The sequence below is a fragment of the Anomaloglossus baeobatrachus genome, chromosome 5, assembly GCF_048569485.1.
Source record: "Anomaloglossus baeobatrachus isolate aAnoBae1 chromosome 5, aAnoBae1.hap1, whole genome shotgun sequence".
NCBI lineage: Eukaryota > Metazoa > Chordata > Amphibia > Anura > Aromobatidae > Anomaloglossus > Anomaloglossus baeobatrachus.
In genome coordinates, this window is record NC_134357.1 from 28,038,529 (window position 1) to 28,053,252 (window position 14,724).

The following is a 14,724-nucleotide window of genomic DNA, read 5'->3' on the forward strand; positions in this document are numbered from 1 at the left end:
TTGCATAAGTTTTTACATGCGGCCCGTCCGTTTTTTTCCGGTTGCGGCATGCTACTGAGCATGCACAGTGGAAAAAAAACGCATGCGGCGAGCGGATGCGTTTTTTTCCGCATCGCGCTGCTTCCGGCCTCCATAGGTATGCATTGAAAAATGCGCCGCAGCGGCCGGATGCGGCGCGATGCGGTGTTTTTTTCCGGAGCAAAAAACGTTGCAGGGAACGTTCGATCCGGCCGCGGCATCGGCTAAATCTGCCGCATGCGGCCAAAACCGGACCGAACGCAAGCCCCTGCGGCACAATACGGCACTAATGTAAGTCTATGCAAAAAAAAACCGCAACCGGCGTTACAAAAGAAACCAAGAAGAAAAGCAACGGAGATTCAATGGCTAAGGTTAAAATTATATTTTTTTTATTAGTTAGTCAATAGTTAAATCATAAATAGTCATTAAAGAAAAAGCACAAATATTAAAAACAAGGTGCTACTACATGTTCAAAAAAAGAATTTTTGTGGGGGGGTGGCGTAGAGTGGAAAGAAAAAATCCCAGTCTTATCCCACAAGAGGCAGACACAAAGGTACAAAATATAGGGAGACACAGGGAGAGTACAAAATTTAGTAACTGAATAGAGGGCAATAGAAATAGGGAAAGCTATTGCACATTTTTAGCTGTCATATTGCTACTTGTCCCGGCCATAATTAGGCAGAGTGTATCCATTGATTGCCCTCCAAGTAAAATTAAAGTCTCACCCATTCACACAGAAGCACCACCAGTGTGTCTCTAACTGCCAAGAAAACCTCCGACGCGCGTTTCGTCCGGGAGAAATAATATAAACTCAGAATTGCAGGACCTTAAATCCCCGGTCATGTGGTGACCACATTGGATGTGTATAAAATGACCTATCTAGTCCCAACAACCAATCCCAAAATTCTTTTTGTGAACATCTAGTAGCACCTTGTTTTTAATATTTGTGTTTTTTTCTTTAATGACTATTTATGATATAACTATTGACTAACTAATAAAAAATATACTTTTATCCTTAGCCATTGAATCTCCGTTGCTTTTCTTCTTGGTTTCTAATAACTGATTACAGTGTGGCTTTATGATTAATGGGTCACCTGATATGTGAGATGTTGTGCATCAATTATTCTTGTTGTATTCAATGTTAGGGTACCTTGAAGGCCAGATGTGGCCACCACTATCCTAAGTTACGCAACATACCTTACTATAAAAGCCAAGTATGCCGGGGGGGATATAGCAGAGATGAAGAATATGTTCACCTATTATGCAATGAGGAACATTTACTTAGAAGGAGATGAAGCCAAAAAAGAAAACAAAATTACAAACGTTTGAACCCAAGGAGGAAGCAACTTGGTGACCGGACATCTTTGTTAATTAGCTTTGTGTTTTTAATATTGTCGTTAAGCTGGAACTATATGAGCTTCAGGCGATTGATGATGCAATGGGTGACACTTTTCAATAGGATAATAAACTGCAGAGAATTTGTCTACTGTGGTTCGCTTGCCAAATGAGGAAGATCTGAGGCACCTGAGATTGGCACTGAATTTAGATGAGGGAAGGTAAACGTTTTGCAATAATGCTCCGTTATTTGTCATTGTTACACCAAGTACTAATTATCTTTATACAGAACATTGCAAAACTTTTCCCGAGCCCAGAACTGGTTTCCAGCTGACATCTTGACACCTTCTGGCCCAAAAAGGGAATAGGACATGTCCTAAATCTCTGATAGATGTGGGGTCCACTTCTGGGACCTACACATGGACTGACATTGCTACCTGTCCGTTCTCTGGTCCTCCACGCCTCCATTCGATTGCATCTCCAGCCCAGTTTTAGACCAGGCCAAGGCTTTGACCCATGAGCATTAAATTCAAGGAGAGGAACTTCTCTGCAAATGAAATCCTGGTAAAATTTCCTGGATCAGTCAAATTCAAGTTTTGTCTGATGCACTTTTCTCTAGCTACCTGTCATTTTGGAGTTTGCAGAGTCAATATTTGGTATAATTGTAAGGATGTAGTTCATTTGCTGCCCCTTACAACATTTTTATAACACCCTAGTCAGTTAATGGGTCTGTGGTAAGCTTCCCATCAACATCTTTAGAAAAGCCTAATCAAGTAATGTGTCTTTGGCAAGCTTGTCACCGGTGTCATTGCTATAAAACCCTATGTACTTGTAACATATTTTATGAGTTGTAATTGAACAGATCTCATCTGTAATTGAATACCTCTAAAAGGGGGACCCTGGGGACACTTTAACAATGGTGGGCCATGGCGCTAGGGAGGGGGAAGATAGGACACATTCTGCACTCACCTGCAGCTGTACACTGCACTCCCTAGTCAACTCTTTACAGGTTCTTTCAACCTTTCGCTGAGCAGGGTACCTTGAACCCTAGCAGGCCCTGCAATTAACCCTGGCAAGTGAGCTGCCCAGCGAGGAACACTAGTCCCACCACTGCACTAGTGCAACACGAAGGGTAGGAAGACAAACAGAGGGAAAAAGGATGCCACCACCAACCCCACGGCTGCAGACAGACTCTGAGGCAGCAGACGGATGGGCTCAGATCAGAACTCCAGCAGCTCCTTCCACCTAGGTGGCCAGGACAAAATAAATTCTATCAACAGCAAAGGTTGATGGGTATTTGCCACTATTTGAAGTATTGCTACTATTTGAGTCTCACAAGGCTAAGTGAGACTCTGGGTCCAAGCTTGTCACAAATTTCCTAATATCGGAAGGTGTTTGTGACACAGATGTTGGATACTGACAACAATAGTCCTTAGTATGGTTACTCAAATCCAGATGACAGATATCAATAATGGTACTTAGGATAGTTCCTCAGTCCAGACGATGGATATCTTGACCATAGCACATTTATCCAGCTCCAAACTCTATAATCTATCCATGGGCACAAGGACCTGGCTGCAACAACAGATCTTCTCTACTCGACCCCACAACACCAACTCACTGACCAAACATGTGGCTTATTGTTCTCCCTGTCCTGGGATCAGCACCCTGGATGGGAAGAAGTGCTTACACCCACCCCCATAATAATTTTCTACATGTAGCTCAAAGTATGCAGAAGGTTCTAGAAGTCCAGTCTGAAAAGTTGTGTATTGAGGAATTCCCCTGCAGAGATGAACAAAGACACACAACCCCCACCAGATGCAGGGCAATGAATCCTACTGTAGGCCTGATAATATTAGACTCCATGGAGACAGTCTGGGGTCCACATTCTTTAGAAGGAGAACAATTGAGGGAGGCCCCTGATAAATTCAGTCAACAGCGTCTTAAACTTAGGGGTACTTCTCACATAGCGAGATCGCTAACAAGATTGCTGCTGAGTCACAGGTTTTGTGACGTACCAGTGACCTCTCAGCGATCTCGCTGTGTTTGACACTAAGCAGCGACCTGGCCCCTGCTGTGAAAACGCTGATCGTTACACACTGTTCTGGTTAATTTTTTGCTCGTTGGTCTCCTGCTGTGCAACACGCATCGGTGTGTTTGACGGTGGGAGACCAACGAGCACCGACTCTGTGTAAGCAGCGTATGCTGGTAACCAGGGTAAATATCAAGTAACTAAGCAAAGCGCTTTGCTTTGTAACCCGATGTGTACCCTAGCTACGTATACAGGGAGCCAGCACTGGCAGCCTGTAAGCGGTGTACGCTGGTAACCAGAATAAATATCGGGTATCCAAGCCAAGCGCTTTGCTTAGTTACCTGATATTTACCCTGGTTACAGGTCGCTGGTCGCTGGTGAGATCTGCCTGATTGACAGCTCACCAGCGACCATGTAGCGACGCACCAACAATCCCTACCAGGTCGGATCGCTGGAGGGATCGTTGGTGCATCGCTATGTGTGTCGGGACCCTTAGAGCAAGCAAATCTCTAATCAAACATTTCTCCATGCTAGAAAAAGTCCTCTCTACATCCATTGGTCCAATAGTCTTTAATCAGAGGTCAGCTCCTCATATGTATCGTCTGTACTAATCAAAAAATAGTTCTGACTCCCCTGATTTTTTTGTCTCCACGTTGTCCACCTAGAAGAAAGGTTAATGCACATAATGTTCCCATAGGGTTACAGGCATCTCTTAACATCCATAACTGTAAAGTAAAAACATATGATGATCCTCAATTGTTAAGGGTGCTTTACACGCTGTGACATCGCTAGCGATAGCTAGCGATGTTGTGCGCGATAGCACCCGCCCCGTCGTTCGTGCTACATTTGGTGATCGCTGCCGTAGCTAACATTATCGCTACAGCAGCATCACACGCACATATCTGTTCAGCGACATCGCTGTGACCGCCGAACAATCCCTCCTTCAAGGGGGAGGTGCGTTCGGCGTCATAGCGACGTCACTGCGGCGTCACTAAGCATCCGCCCAATAGCAGAGGAGGGGCAGAGATGAGCGGCCGGAACATGCCGCCCACCTCCTTCCTTCCTTATTGCCGGTGGACGCAGGTAAGGAGATGTTCCTCGATCGTGCAGCGTCACACATAGTGATATGTGACGCGGCAGGGACGACGAACAACCAGCGGCATGCACCACCAACGATATTATGAAAAGGAGCGACATGTCAACGATCAATGATTTTTGATGTTTTTTTGCGATCGGTGATCGTTGCTCCTTGGTGTCACACGCTGTGATATTGCTACCGGCGCCGGATGTACGTCACTAACGACGTGACCCCGACGATATATCGTTACCGATGTCGCAGCGTGTAAAGCACCCTTTAATTGATCTTTGATTTATACTAGCACTTAATCAGCCGGAATTTGCTAATTTGTGGGCTTGTATTATTATTATTATTATTGTCAATGCCAAATATAAAATAATATAAAATAATATTTTCACAAATTGACTAAAATATGCATGAAGCCCTGATGACATCCTGTTTGAGTATCCCATCATGTACTGAGGATTCACAAAAAAAGTCATAAAAACGGAAATTAAAAAAAATATGTAAGCAGTTACGATAGAAAAGAGAGAGAGAATGGTAAGAACTTTTAAATTAAAGTAAATTAGAAGCAATTACATTATTTTAATTAGAGATGTAGGATTACAATCAACTATAGCTTCGGACCACCCCTTTAAATTGTTGGTTGATAAAGTTTCATGTGAGGTAGCAGGTTATGATTATTTATTTCATTTTTGATTGTTATTTTGATATATAACATCATTTATTGAGGAAGAGCTGAGGAATATTGTTTGTGAAAGATTCTATAGGAATTTTGAAGAAAAGAGTTAAAAATGGCGAAATTAAATAGAAGGTGAAATGGCTAGAGAATCAATAAGTAACTCTCTATTAAGGAATAATAGTTTTATTGCTTTTATGCAAAATTGCATCTACGTGATGTATCTACGAATCTAAGAATTATCTAAGAAAAGACACAAAAGTAAAACAATGCAGAACTTGACAGAAAAATTATCACAAATTGAGGGACATATTCCAATATCAATCAAACTTTACTTGCCTGTATTTCAGAAAGTATACATCCGATTTTTCACAACTAAAGGTATGTATAGAATCAGTCTGATAGCGCCGGTATAGCACTGGCTTTAGTTTATATAGAACAATCCTATTGGTTGGTCCTCTTTAAATCTTCCCTGGCATATGATTCGTTAGGTTGAACGAGTTGCCCAATTTCTGTGTAATCTTAAAAATGTACAATGCTTTACACGCGGTGACATCGCTAATGATAAATCGTCGGGGTCACATCGTTAGTGACGCACATCCGGCGTCGTTAGCGACATCGCAGCGCGTGACACCAAGGAGCGACGATCAACGATTGCAAAAATCGTTGATCGTTGACAAAACATAATATCGTTGATGTTGCATGCCGCTGGTTGTTCATGATTCCTGCGGCATCACACATCGCTATGTGTGACACCACAGGAACAATGAACATCTCCTACCTGCATCCACCGGCAATGAGGAAGGAAGAAGGTGGGCGGCATGTTCCGGCTGCTCATCTCCGCCCCTCCTCTTCTATTGGGTGGCCGCTTAGTGACGCCGCTGTGACGCCGACGCACCTCCCCCTTGAGGGAGGGAGTGTTCGGCAGCAACATCAACGTCGCTGAACAGGTATGTGCGTGTGACGCTGCCGTAGCGATATTGTTCGCTACGGCAGTGATCACCACATGTCGCACGAACGACGGGGGCGGGTGCTATCACTTGCGACATCGCTAGCAATTGCTAGCGATGTCGAAGCGTATAAAGCACCCTTTAGTATCTTCTCTACTTTTATGGTGATAATGACATCTATTATGGCAGAGGTTTTCGATTGTAACCACTTCTAGAATAGATTGTTTAGATACAGTATCTATAGTAAGATATGTACCGAACTACATCTGAGGCCGTAGTAAGATGAGGTGGTTAATGAAATAGCAAAAGTTGAGGCTCCACTGGTTGTTGATACTTCTCCAATAAAACTAAACTAGTTTATCTGAATACAAAACTTTTTTGTGCTTAGACAACGCCACATCCCCTGAGTTAAATCAGTTGAGCGTCACGCTTAGGGCATGACGTCATTCCGTATGCTGCCTTCGGGTGAGGAGAAATATTAGAGCCGTAAATTGCCTTATGGAACAGTTGAAACTAAACCTCCCATCATCTCTCATTTATTATAAATTTATGGATACCGTTCCAGACTGCTTGATTATTTTTATGCAGATTGGAATTCACAAGTGCATTTCCTGTTACTTACCAGATTGTCTAAAGATTAAGGTTTCACGTAGCTCAGCACATAAGGTTTACAAGGTTGTGGAACCAAGTTACTGGCCAAAAATGTTCAAAGTGCGACTTTGTAGACTTTACAAAATATGACATCTGACAATAAGGGCTCATTCAGATGTCTGTAACATTTAGTCAGAGTAAGACCTGAGAGTGACATCTTCCTATATGTCTTGTGAGACTGTGACCGGGGTTATCTATGATGGCCGGTATGTCTCGCCCCGGTTGTGCTCACTCCATGATAGAAAGTAAATCCACTCTAGGGTTAATGCTGTTTCCCTACAGGCTGAAGGAAGGGTTAAATGGAAACAGGAACAAGGGCAGGTGTGCCGGGTGTGAGGGAGTGAACAGAACTCCCTGAGTTCTCTGCTGGAGAGGCACATGTATATTGTTGTGGACTTTTGTTTGGACATTAAAACCGTGTGCTGTGAACCTTAATGCCTGGATCCCGTGTCTTCTGCTGCGCAGCCGACCGTGCTACCTCACATATGGTGGAGAATCGGCGGGCATGCCAGCCGGTGAGGTGTAGCCTCCATCCCTGGTGACCCAGTAGCACATGTCCTGGATTCGAGCGGCTATACTACAGCCCAAACCCGGTGACGCCATGGAGGAGATACTAAAGCAGCTGGCTCAAGCTAATGCACAGCAACAACAGGCTAATGCACAGCAACAACAGGCTAATGCACAGCAACAACAGGCTAATGCACAGCAGCAACAGGCTAATGCACAGCAGCAACAGACCAATGCACACCTGCTCCGGGCGTTGGAACGTCAGCAGCAATCCTTGCAAGCGCAGGACAAAAGGCACCAAGAACAGCTGGTTCAGGCCAATGCACGTCAGCAGCAAGCCTTGCAATTGCAGGAACAAAGACATCAAGAACAGATGGTTCTCTTGGCCAAGTCGATCCGTGCCGGACCGGCAGCAACAACCCCGGGACCGGGTGACGACGGCAGCGTCCGGAAAGCGGTGAGACAAGCGTTGCAAAAGATGACCCCGGGGGATGATGTGGAAGCGTTTCTGGCGGTGTTTGAGCGGGTGGCCGAGCGGGAAAAGCTGCCGACCCCCCAGTGGGCTGAGGTATTGTCGCCCTATCTGACGGGGGAACCCCAAAAAGCGTACCTGGACCTCTGTACCGAGGACGCCATTGACTATGCGACCCTGAAAGCCGAAATACTGGCTCGGTTGGGGGTGAATACCTATGTACGGGCTCAGCGGGTAAATCAGTGGTTCTATGAGGAAGCCAAACCCGTACGCTCCCAGGCCTATGACTTGTTGCACCTTGTAAAAAAGTGGTTGCCGCCTGACACTCTGAGCCCGGCGCAAATGGTGGAAAGGGTAGTAGTTGATCGTTTTGTGCGCACTTTACCCGTCATCGTTCAACAGTGGGTTGGACAGGGTGACCCGAGTACCCTGGACCAATTAGTGTCCCTGGTAGAGCGGCATGTGGCTACGCAGGACTTGATACGGGACACTGAGACTTTGCGTACCGCCCGTCGGTCCGGCCCCTCCAAGCCTAGGGCCAAGGACCCACCGCCGACAACGGTGCAGGAGTCCCCTACCGTCCCGTCTGAGGCCGCGCCCGCTGTTCCTGAGGTCCGGAAGGTTCTGTACCCTAAACGACAACCCGTCAAGGGGGTTTCCTTCCCTATTAGATGTTGGCGGTGCCAGCGGGTGGGACATATGGAAGCCCAGTGTCCACTCACCACGGAGCCCATGGATTGTGGGGTTACCCGGCGGGGTTCAATGTATGCTCAGGTGGTGTGTACCGCTGACCTGGTCTCCCCAGAGACGGAGCCCCACTTGTGCCAAATACAGGTGAATGGATGTCCGGTTACAGGATTGTTGGATTCCGGAAGCTTAGTGACCCTTGTGCGATCCACCTTGAGGGCTAAAGTAAAGGCCACAGGACGTACCGTGGGGGTGGTTTGCATACATGGGGACCGCCGAGACTATCCCATGGGGATTGTCACCATCACAGCACCTTGCGGTCAGGTGCAACATGAGGTGCGACTTCTTAACACTCTTCCTTATGACGTGATCCTAGGAAGGGATCTGCCCTATTTTTGGACTTTATGGAAGGGACCCCCTAAGTCTCCTCAGATATTGGTCAGTCCGGGACCTGAGCCCTACAATCCTGAATCTGGGACACCTGCCGTAGGGGTCCCCATGATAGGGACAGAATGTGAACCCGATAGGTCGCCCCTAGAGGTATTGGCAGGAGAGGCTGAGACGGTCGAACCCATCCCAGAGTTGGAGGCGTCCCCGGATACGTTTGGGACAGCCCAAATCCAGGACCCTACATTAATACATGCCCGGAGTCGGGTGACAGTAGTTGACGGGGTGGCACAGCTGCCCGGTGCCCAGGTAAGGTACCCCCATTTCGCTCTTAAGCAGGATTTACTCTACCGGGTAGATGAAATACGGGGCGTGGGGGTAGAGCAGTTGGTGGTGCCCCAGCCGTATCGCCGGCGGGTCCTCGACTTGGCTCATAAACACCTGATGAGTGGCCACCTAGGGGTCAAGAAAACGCAGGAGCGAATATTGCAAAGGCTCTATTGGCCTGGGGTCTTTGGGGAGGTAAAACGGTTCTGCGAAACCTGCCCGGAGTGTCAGCTTACCGCACCCCTGACCCATTTTCGCAGTCTGTTGGTACCGTTACCCATTATAGAAGCCCCTTTTGAACGGATAGGGATGGATCTGGTGGGGCCCCTCGTAATGTCCGCTCGGGGGCACCAACACATCCTAGTGATCGTTGACTATGCCACCCGGTATCCCGAGGCGATACCTCTCAGACATACTGCAGCAAAGCTTATAGCTCGGGAGTTGTTTGCTGTGTTCTGCCGGGTGGGGTTGCCCAAGGAGATCCTTACGGATCAGGGGACCCCATTCATGTCTAAAGTAACCAAAGAGCTATGCCGGCTACTCCAGATCAAGCAGTTGCGTACGTCTGTGTATCATCCCCAAACGGACGGTTTAGTTGATCGTTTCAATAAAACCCTGAAAACCATGCTCAAAAGGGTGATTTCAAAAGACGGGAAAGACTGGGATATGATGCTTCCCTATTTGATGTTTGCCATCCGTGAGGTGCCACAGGCATCCACGGGGTTTTCGCCTTTTGAATTGTTATACGGACGACATCCCCGGGGATTGTTGGACCTGGCAAAGGACACATGGGAGCAAGAGCCCACCCCCCATAAAAGTGTGATTGAACACATTTTGGGTATGCAGAACCGCATAAGCGCGGTCATGCCAATTGTGAAGGAGCATCTACAGGAGGCTCAGGCCGCGCAAAGCGGCCGCTACAATAGACAAGCCACCGTGCGGACCCGGGGATCGGGTGTTGGTATTAATCCCCACGGCGGAGAGTAAATTCCTGGCTCAGTGGCAAGGCCCCTACGAGATAAAGGAAAGAGTCGGGGTGGTTAACTATAAAGTATTGCAGCCCGGTAGGCGGAAACCTGAACAAATATACCATGTCAACCTATTAAAACCTTGGCAGGAACGGGAAAGCCTGATGGCTGTTTTTTCCCCATCTCCCTCCTCTTCGAGTCGTTCACATCCGGCTCCAGCGACCTCCGGAGAGGACGAACCGGAAGTAAGGATTGGAGAAGCCCTCACCAAGACACAGAGGCGAGAGGCCAGACGGTTGGTTCAGCAGAACCCCGATGTCTTCTCCGAGCTGCCCGGTAGGACCAGTCTGATACGACATGATATTGTCACCAAGCCCCACCTGAAGGTACGCCTGAAGTCATACCGGGTACCGGAGGCTCGACGACAAGCCATATCGGAGGAAGTAAAAACAATGTTATGCCTGGGGGTCATCGAAAAATCCCGGAGTGAATGGGCTAGTCCGATTGTCCTAATACCAAAACCCGATGGCTCCTTAAGGTTCTGCAATGACTTTAGGAGATTGAACGAAATATCCAAGTTCGATCTCTACCCCATGCCCCGGGTGGATGAGCTGATTGATAGGCTGGGACAGGCGCGATATTTTACCACGCTCGACCTGACCAAGGGGTACTGGCAGGTGCCACTGACGGAGTCCGCCAAGGAGAAAACCGCTTTCGTTACGCCGGAGGGTCTCTTCCACTATGTTGTATTGCCTTTTGGGTTACATGGCGCTCCGGCCACGTTCCAGAGGTTGATGGACTTAGTGCTGGAACCCCACCAGGCGTATGCATCAGCGTACCTTGATGACATCATTGTTTACAGCTCCGATTGGCAGACCCACTTGGAACAGGTACAAGCGATGGTGGACGCGCTTCGAACAGCCGGATTGACAGCCAATCCCAAGAAATGTGCGTTGGGACTCACGGAAGCCCGCTACTTGGGCTACGTGATAGGCCAAGGAGTGATTAAGCCCCAAATTAACAAGGTTGAGGCGATCCAGAAGTGGCCTAGACCCCTGACCACGAAGCAGGTTAGGGCCTTCCTGGGTATTGTGGGGTACTACAGGAGGTTTGTAAAAGATTTTGCGGGACTATCAGCCCCCTTGACGGACCTTCTCAAAGGCAAGAAGTCAGTCATGGTGCGCTGGACTCCGCAGGCCGAGGACTCCTTCCGGGCCCTGAATGGGGTCCTATGCGGACAGCCCGTTCTTGTACACCCTGATTTCCGGAAGGAGTTCATAGTACAGACTGACGCCTCTGAGGTCGGCCTGGGGGCAGTGCTGTCTCAGGTGTTTCAGGGGGAGGAACACCTCGTCACCTTCTTAAGTAGGAAGCTCACCCCTCCCGAGCGGAATTATAGCGTAGTGGAGAAGGAGTGCCTGGCGATCAAGTGGGCCTTGGAGTCCCTACGCTATTACCTGCTGGGACGGCAGTTTCGCTTGGTGACGGATCACTCTCCACTGGTCTGGATGAGGTCCGCCAAGGAACGGAATGCCCGGGTTACCCGGTGGTTCCTTTCTCTGCAGAACTTCCGGTTTACGGTTGAACATAGGGCCGGTAGGTTGCAGGGCAACGCCGATGCCTTGTCCCGTGGCCCGTGTTTGATGGCGGGAGTTCAACCCCGCACGCTTGAACTGAGGGGGGGGATGTGAGACTGTGACCGGGGTTATCTATGACGGCCGGTATGTCTCGCCCCGGTTGTGCTCACTCCATGATAGAAAGTAAATCCACTCTAGGGTTAATGCTGTTTCCCTACAGGCTGAAGGAAGGGTTAAATGGAAACAGGAACAAGGGCAGGTGTGCCGGGTGTGAGGGAGTGAACAGAACTCCCTGAGTTCTCTGCTGGAGAGGCACATGTATATTGTTGTGGACTTTTGTTTGGACATTAAAACCGTGTGCTGTGAACCTTAATGCCTGGATCCCGCGTCTTCTGCTGCGCAGCCGACCGTGCTACCTCACAGTCTATAAAGCTGTTGGACCGGCAACCAGTCCATGCTCTTCTGGTCCATACTCAGGCCAAAATCCACGGATGTTTAAATGAGCCCTAAGGGAAATATTGGGTTGTTGTCACAATGTTATTGTAGGACAGCTAGGGACAGGGGGCTCCTATACTGTCCCTCATGCTAGGGGACCCTGGGTTATCCCTAATCTCAGGATTACACCTAATTGTGGAGAAGCCTGAGTCCTATACCTTACAATTCGTGTGACCAGAACTAATCTGTTCCCGAAAAGGAAGGAAGGGGAAGGAGTAATATGGTAACACAAACAGATACGGAAAAGGAAAAAACAAAACTCAGACACACTGCAAACTCACAGGAACAAGAAGTAAGATATTAAGGAGAAAAGTAAGAAAAGGAAGGCAGCAACAAAAGGACGACAAGGGTTAACACCACAACCAATCACAGAAATAAAGTATTACAACCACCAGTAAGCCTGGACCACACCACCTCACCAGACTAGTATAGAGAAGCTATAACTGGCAATAAAGTAAGGCTCCAGCCAGCGTATATAGAAGGGGAGCAGATGTGACTGGCTCCCCCACAGCATGTGATCAAAAGGGGTTAACAAGCAACCCTACAGAGATTAACTCATGCTAGCCTGCCTATGAACTACAAGTCTGTGGGTCAACACTCGAGTCTCCCTGCGCTGACCAGTGACATCAGAGAAGTTATCAGGCAGTGCCAGAATCTGCAGTCTCCATAGATGCTGATGCCGCCATGACAGTTGGTGATGCTTACAAAAACCTGCTTGTGATAGAAGTGCTCAGATTGTACCATCCACTAAGCGTCTCAAAAGTTGAGTAGCGAGCCCCGTTGGGTTGCCATACTGCTTTTTACCATAATATTGCCCCGTTTTTTCCATTTATTGAAATTCTCTTTGAACTACTCAGGCGAAACTTTGGGTGTCCCCAATATGTCATCTATTTTAGAAAAGAAAAGACTGAAGGATCTCTACTTGTCTTCCAGGCAGCACAAGTGTGCTTAAGTGGCAGCCTAAAAATATATATTATATTAGAGGACGTTCTACAATTAGATGTGCCAGTGCATGGATAATGGACAGAAAACCTTTATGTTTCCATAAGAACCTTTTACATGAACAGATAATAATACAATTATTGTAATATATAACATGTTATAAATAATAATGACTTAATAATGATATCTAATATTGACACTCTCTTAAGTGACTGAATGTTCTGTATAAAAGGACCATAATGTTCCCAATGTTTCTCTTGTAACCATATTTGTATATTTGTATTTGTTTGCAGGTTATTTGTCATTATTCACCAGCATCCAAACATGGATATTAATCTTTATCGTATGCCAAACAAGTTTTACAACATGACATTGATGACAAAATAAACTCCTCATTTATGAGTCAGAAAGAAGTAAAATAATATAGCTTATTGCTTTAAATGGCCGGTGTATTCTTTAAAATCCACGCGGTTGAGCCAATAGGCTCATGTTTAAAATATTAGGATAAGTGTTTGCAACAATTAAAGTAACATCCCCTTATGATTAAATAACACATTGCTTATATTTGGTCCCCGAATGTTTTGATTTTTTTCCCATAGGAGTTGAGGCTTCATACATGTTATCTTATGGTGCTTACCTTGGAGTCTTGATTGTACCTTTTTGGAAAATCCCTCAACTAAGCGTCATAAGATATTTCTCCTGAAATTGCACAAATTTAATAAACTGTGGATGTGACAAAAATGTTGCAAACATGGTTTATGGTATGCCGGAAGAAAAACTCCTCTGTTAGTCCCAAAGAAGAGAAGGGTGCTTAGCAGTAGCATAGCTACCAGGATGGGGGAAGCAGAAGGTGCAACCTCCCCGGGCCCCGTACTCAGAGGGGGCTTACCCTATTGTTAACTATATCGGCATGCACAGTGCGCTAATATAGCTAACCTCTGCGGTAGTGCCAGGAGACACAATCTCCCTGCACTGCTGCACTGATGACAGCGCACATGCCGGACATCAGAGTCCAGCGTAGTGACGTAATCGCCAAGCACCGGGACACTGATATCTTGTGCGCACGATGTCCTGCCCGGGCTACACCGAAAAAGACTTGCTGGATTAGGTGAGTATATCATTTCTATTTTTTCTAATGCAGAAAGGGGACATATATACTAAAGCTGGGGGCCCATATATGCCTGCATGGGGCCCAGGCTGGAAGCCATATGCATCAAGGCTGGGGGTCCATGTAGACCAGGCTGAGGGTCCAAATACACCAGGCTGGAGGTCCATATATACCGGATTGGGGGGGCCCATATACACCGGGCTAGGGACCCATATACACCATGCTGGGGGTCCATATACACTAGGTTGGGGTCCTTACAAACAAGGAGGGTGCCCATATACACCAGGCTGAAGGACATATACCGTACATCATGAAGGGCCCAGGATGGGGACATACTATATATACCAGAATAGAGGATAGTACTACATAATGAAGGGGGAGCAACACATGTCTTTATAGGATTTAGAAAGCTACAAGGGCCCCTACATGTGACATAAACATGAAGGCAAGTGGGAATGAGGGGGCAGATCCAAATCTTGGATCAGGATTCATCAGACTCTAGTTATCCCAC